Here is a 5927-nt window from a genome sequence, read left to right as displayed (position 1 = left end):
CAGACTGAAGCTAGCAGACTGAAGCTAGCAGACTGAAGCTAACAGACTGAAGCTAACAGACTGAAGCTAGCAGACTGAAGCTGTTACTCAGTGATGATTGTGTCAGAGCTGCCTACGTTAGCTTAGCATCCAGGCCTGGCTCATCACCATGGTAACAGTGTGTCCTGTGCTAACAGACGGTGGCTTACAGCATCCTGTGGGACCCCAAGTTCCTCATGAGGTGAGTCTGTGACCTCTGACCTCTGACAGTCTGGACGGCTTCATTTTTCACATGTCCTCTCTCCTCATGTCCTCTCTCCTCATGCCCTCTCTCCTCATGTCCTATCTCCTCATGTCCTCTTTTCTTGTGTCCTCTCTCCTTGTGTCCTCTCTCCTCATGTCCTCTCTCCTCATGTCCTCTCTTCTTGTGTCCTCTCTCCTTGTGTCCTCTCTCCTCATGTCCTCTCTTCTTGTGTCCTTACTCCTCGTGTCCTCTCTCCTCGTGTCCTCTCTCCTTGTTTCCTCATGTCCTCATGTCCTCTCTCCTCATGTCCTCTCTCCTCGTGTCCTCTCTCCTCGTGTCCTCTCTCCTTGTTTCCTCGTGTCCTCATGTCCTCTCTCCTCATGTCTTGTCTCCTTGTTTCCTCTCTCCTCGTGTCCTCTCTCCTTGTTTCCTCTCTCCTCGTGTCCTCTCTCCTCATGTCATCTCTCCTCATGCCCTCTCTCCTCGTGTCCTCTCTCCTCGTGTCCTCTCTGCTCGTGTCCTCTCTTCTTGTTTCCTCGTGTCCTCTCTGTAGGAACCTGGCGTTGGGCGGCGGCCTCCTCCTCCTCCTCGCCGAGTGTCGTGGTGAAGCTCGCAGCGTGTTCGCCGGCGTCCCGTCGCTCGGCCATCAGAGTTCACCCAAACACCTCCTTCAGCTCGGAGGACGCGTCCTCCTCGTGCTGATGTTCATGACGCTGCTGCACTTTGACCTCAGCCTGTTCACCGTGAGGACACACACACACACACACACACACACACACACACACACTCACACACTCACACACACACACACACACTCACACACACTCACACACACACACACACACTCTCTCCTTAAACTTGCATAGTGAATAAAATGAATTCTGCTTCTGATGGTGTCTGTGAAAGTTGAACCCTGTGTCCTCGTCCTCGTCTGTGTCCAGGTCCTGCAGAACCTGGTGGGGACGGCGCTCATCGTGCTCGTGGCGGTGGGCTTCAAGACGAAGCTGGCGGCGCTGACTCTCGTCGTCTGGCTGCTCTGCATCAACGTCACCTTCAACGCCTTCTGGACCGTCCCGTCCTACAAACCCATGCACGATTTCCTCAAGTACGACTTCTTCCAGACCACGTCGGTGATCGGAGGCCTGCTGCTGGTGGTGGCCCTCGGCCCCGGGGGGGTGTCCATGGACGAGAAGAAGAAGGAGTGGTGAGGAGGAGGAGGAGGAGGAGGAGTCAGGTCTCCGTGGACGAGGAGGAGGAAAAGATGGACGTGGAACACTCAGCTTCAGAGGAGGAAGTTTGTTTTAAAGCAGCACAAACTTTTATTTTGAAAAATGTGGAATAAAATGAAATGTTTGTCATTTTATTTTGAAGGAACCTGAAACTGACCCGGTCAGGTGGTTCTGGTTCTGTCTCATGTCAGATTGTTCAGGTCCGGTTCCTCGTTCAAACCATCAGAACGACTCAACGAACCAAGGTCACGTGATTAGAAGTGAAGCAGCTGGCCTTCCGTACTCGTTATCAAAGATAATTAAAGCTTCGATCGTCAGCGTTTTGAATCTCTAATGAACCAATCAGTCAGTTGTTTTGAGGATCTTTGATCTGATTGGCAGAGAGCCGGGTCAGCCCCTGATGTTTGTCAGGATCATGACACAATCTGACAGGAAACCCGGGTGGAAACCCGCCAAAATAAAAGCATAGATGTCATATAATCTGACCCCAGCTCTGCTCAGAGTCTTCCTCCGGTCCTCTTCCTCCCTCCTCAGCTTTCAGAACGGCCAATCAGAGCTCCTCTCCGTGTCACATGACGCGTGTGTTGATGGATGCTGCTGTTTTACTCGCCTGGTGTGACAGACATCTTTCTGCACCGTCTTAATATTGAAGTCTCATGTTTGTGTCTCTTTGGAGACACAATGACTCAGACTGTCCTGCAGGGCGGCGCTGTTCACCGATGCACAGACGGCTCACTTCGACTGTTCGACCTGAATCCTGGTTTGATTTTCACGTGTTGTGTTTTTGTCTCTGAGTATCTTTAAAGTTTGGACAAAGTGAAATAATGTTTCTATCGTGTGTTTTTGTAGATGTTTAATAAATCAGTCCAGCATTGTCGAGCTGTTTGTTTGTTTATTTCAAAATCAGAGTCCGTGTTTCCTGTAGGGAGAGTCGTCATGGATACTGACTGGTGTCTACAGCAGCAGCAGCGTGTGCGACCGAGCGGACACTGGAGGACAGAGACACTTCATGGAGACTGTAATTACATAAAGTGGACTGCAGGTGGAGCTGTTTACCTGCCGCTGGACACACACACGCAGCTCTTTCATTCGCTGTGAACAGCCTGGCTCAAAAAGACATTTAAACTCATCAGGACAGATGTTGGTCCTCGAGAGGACAGCTGGTCCCAACAAGGTCAGTTTGTTTACAAGGTCCCCACAACGTAACAAACACAAACACACAGTCTGAGAGTTCCAGCTGCTGCCCGCACAAATCAATAAGGCATAATTGCTCTGTGTGTGTGTGTGTGTCACAGTGTGTGTGTGTGTCACAGTGTGTGTGTGTGTGTGTGTGTGTCACAGTGTGTGTGTGTGTCACAATGAGTGTGTGTGTGTGTCACAGTGTGTGTGTGTGTCACAGTGTGTGTGTGTGTGTCACAGTGTGTGTGTGTGTGTGTCACAGTGTGTGTGTGTGTGTGTGTGTCACAGTGTGTGTGTGTGTATGTGTGTCACAATGTGTGTGTCACGGTGTGTGTCACAGTGTGTGTGTGTGTGTGTGTGTCACAATGAGTGTGTGTGTGTGTGTGTGTGTGTGTGTGTCACAATGAGTGTGTCACAGTGGGTGTGTGTGTGTGTGTGTGTGTGTTCAGGTGCTGGCCTTGGCTGCAGTCTGCAGGTTATTAGAGGACCTGGACAAAAAAACACCGATCACTGTGTGTGTGAAGGTTGTGATGTTGTGTGACTCCTCCTCCTCCTCCTCCTCCTCCTGCACCTCCTCCTCCTCTTCCTCCTCGATGTGTTTTTGTTTATTTTCATCCTGCTGTCTGATATTTCAGTTTTATTTTCTGTGTTGGACTTCACCATGACGACGTGCTTTAACATCACATGATGTTGTGATTTTACAGCAGTCACCATCTTAAATCAAATATCTGAATGTTTCATATTTGCTCTCAGAACAAACTTTTTCTGTTCTGACTCAGTTTCCATGGAGACACAGCAGCAGACTGTATGTACTGAACCCGAGCCTCAGCCACGACCTGCAGCAGAGACGACGTCTATTCCAGATAACCGATGTTAAAGCTGAGACAGCACACAGCTGACGGAGGACGTGGTCAGTCCACAGCTGACGGAGGACGTGGTCAGTCCACAGCTGACGGAGGACGTGGTCAGTCCACAGCTGACGGAGATCTAATAAACAACATGGCCACAAAAAACAAATCTCCAGCTCCTTGTTATGTGACATCAACAGCAGAATACAGTCCAACATTAATAAGCTGAGAGACGTGTGGACATACACAGACAAACAAAGGAAACGCTCAGACCGACAACAGCAAATTCAAATCTGTAAAGAGAAATACAGAAAATAACAATAATAAATAATACAATAATAATAAATAATAAAGAAAAGAACAATAATAAGACATAATTTAAGTAGGGTCTAAGGACAGAGGGTGTCACTCCCTGTACAGATTGTAAAGCCTCAGAGGAAAATGGACTTGATCTGATAATAAATACAATAATAATAAATAATAAAGAAAATAACAATAATATCAATTTTGAGAGAAAATGCTGTTTATAAAAGAAAATAATTGAATGAATAAAATAATAAAGTAAGTTAACGTCCAAAATCATCAGGTAGCGTCTCTCATCACTTTAAAGTTTAAAGTTCAGCAACACGTTTGAAGAAACAAATCAACACCTGACGTTTGAATCTGTGTCAGAGATTTCACTGCAGTAAGTCAAAGATCAATACATGTGAGTGTGTGAGAACACCGAGCAGCCGAGGAGCAGGACCCGAGGAGCAGGACCCGAGGAGCAGAACCCGAGGAGCAGGACCCGAGGAGCAGAACCCGAGGAGCAGCATCACGCTGGACATTAAAAATCTAATTAAGTTTACTAACAACGTTACCCCAGATCAGTTCTGAACATTTTTATCTAACGGAATATTAGTTCACCTTTAAAAACATTTACTCTGAGATCACTGAACTGATGGAACACAAACAAACACACCTGTGTTAACGAGGTACACACCTGTGTTAACGAGATAAAAATAAAATTAATATTTATATTGATAATTCTATTAATAAAATTCTGAATATTCGTTAAAGAACGCTGACATTTCTAATTCAGATGAATGTCTTTATTGATCTGCTTGTTTTATAATTTACAACATAAAACTGCATTTGTTTGTTTCAGCATGTCGACAAAATGTTTTTAAAATATCTAAAAAAAATCTTCTTGTATTTTTATATCAGAATATTTTTTTTGTCCAGGTGTGTTCACATACATATACATATAATTTTAAAAAATAAGTATATATATATATATATATAGATATAATATATATATCAAAGAGCCTGACAGGTAAACACAAAAAGTATAAATAAATATGTACATGTATGTGTAGCCGGTAGGTAGATATTACAGCATGTAGAGTATAAACAGTGTGAGTACATGTTGTATAAGTGATGATATTTACATTTATATTTGTTTTTATTATTCAGCAGGACACGGCCTGTGAACGTTTCATCTTTCTCTTCAGCTCTTTCTATTTAAAACATATTGTACATATATTTGATATCTTGTGTTTTTTAATCTTCCTGATATTTTTAATTTTGTTTTGCACCAAAACACAAAGATCAGTTCCTCCTCTGTGAAAACATGAAGTCACAATTATGTTTGTTATTGTAATTAAACAACAAAAATCTACAAACTCCTGAAATGAGAAATGACCTAAAGACAATAAAATAATTTCAATATAAAGTCTGAAAGATGAAAACAGAGACTGAGACGTGTGTGTTTAAAATAATGACATGAGATATGAAAGCGGCCAGCAGGTGGCGCTCATGTTGTTTCTGTTGTTTCAAAAAATCTGATTTAAAATAAAAACAAAATAAAAAGAGAAACAATAAAAAACATCAAAAATATTCAAAGTTTGAGGAGAAATTAATGTGACACATTCGTCTTTTCTTATTGTCAGTGTTATTTTTATTCATATTAACAGTACTCAGGAAATACTCATAAATACTTCAACAGTTTATTAACACGATGAATAAAAATAGAATAAAATCATGAAACTGTTCGATACACAACAACAATAATGATAATAACAATAACAATAATAATAATAATAACTCACTGTGGCTCTCTCTGTGTGTCGTCTGTTTCTGCTCGTTGTTTCATTTCCTTTTATAAATATGAATCATGTTTTCAGAGTGTTTATTAATTTATAATTTAAGTTCTAAAATGTGATCAATAAATGTCGATTATGTTACGATGAAACATTTGAAGATTGTTTCTGTGTTTCATTCATTTTGTTTGATTCTTTTTATTGTTTCAGTCTTTGCCTAATTTATTTTATTCTTTTATTTATTTTTTTGTTTGATCAGCGTGGCCAAATTTAGTTTGTGTTGTTTTTATTTATTCATGTAACAATCTGACTTTGTTCTGACATCATCAAATCATCTTTAAAACAACGAGGCTGCAGTTATGTTAAT

The 5927-nt window shown here is 42.4% G+C and overlaps 1 pseudogene; it reads left to right on the top strand.

The window, feature by feature from the left end:
- Positions 1–2331, top strand: part of LOC113747487 (surfeit locus protein 4-like) — a 7566-nt pseudogene extending 5235 nt beyond the window's left edge.
- The last annotated feature ends 3596 nt before the right edge of the window (positions 2332–5927 follow it).

This window comes from Larimichthys crocea, chromosome XIII (assembly GCF_000972845.2).
Source record: "Larimichthys crocea isolate SSNF chromosome XIII, L_crocea_2.0, whole genome shotgun sequence".
Taxonomy (NCBI): domain Eukaryota; kingdom Metazoa; phylum Chordata; class Actinopteri; family Sciaenidae; genus Larimichthys; species Larimichthys crocea.
The sequence above is the reverse complement of the archived record's forward strand: the minus strand, read 5'-3'. Positions and strand labels throughout refer to the sequence as shown.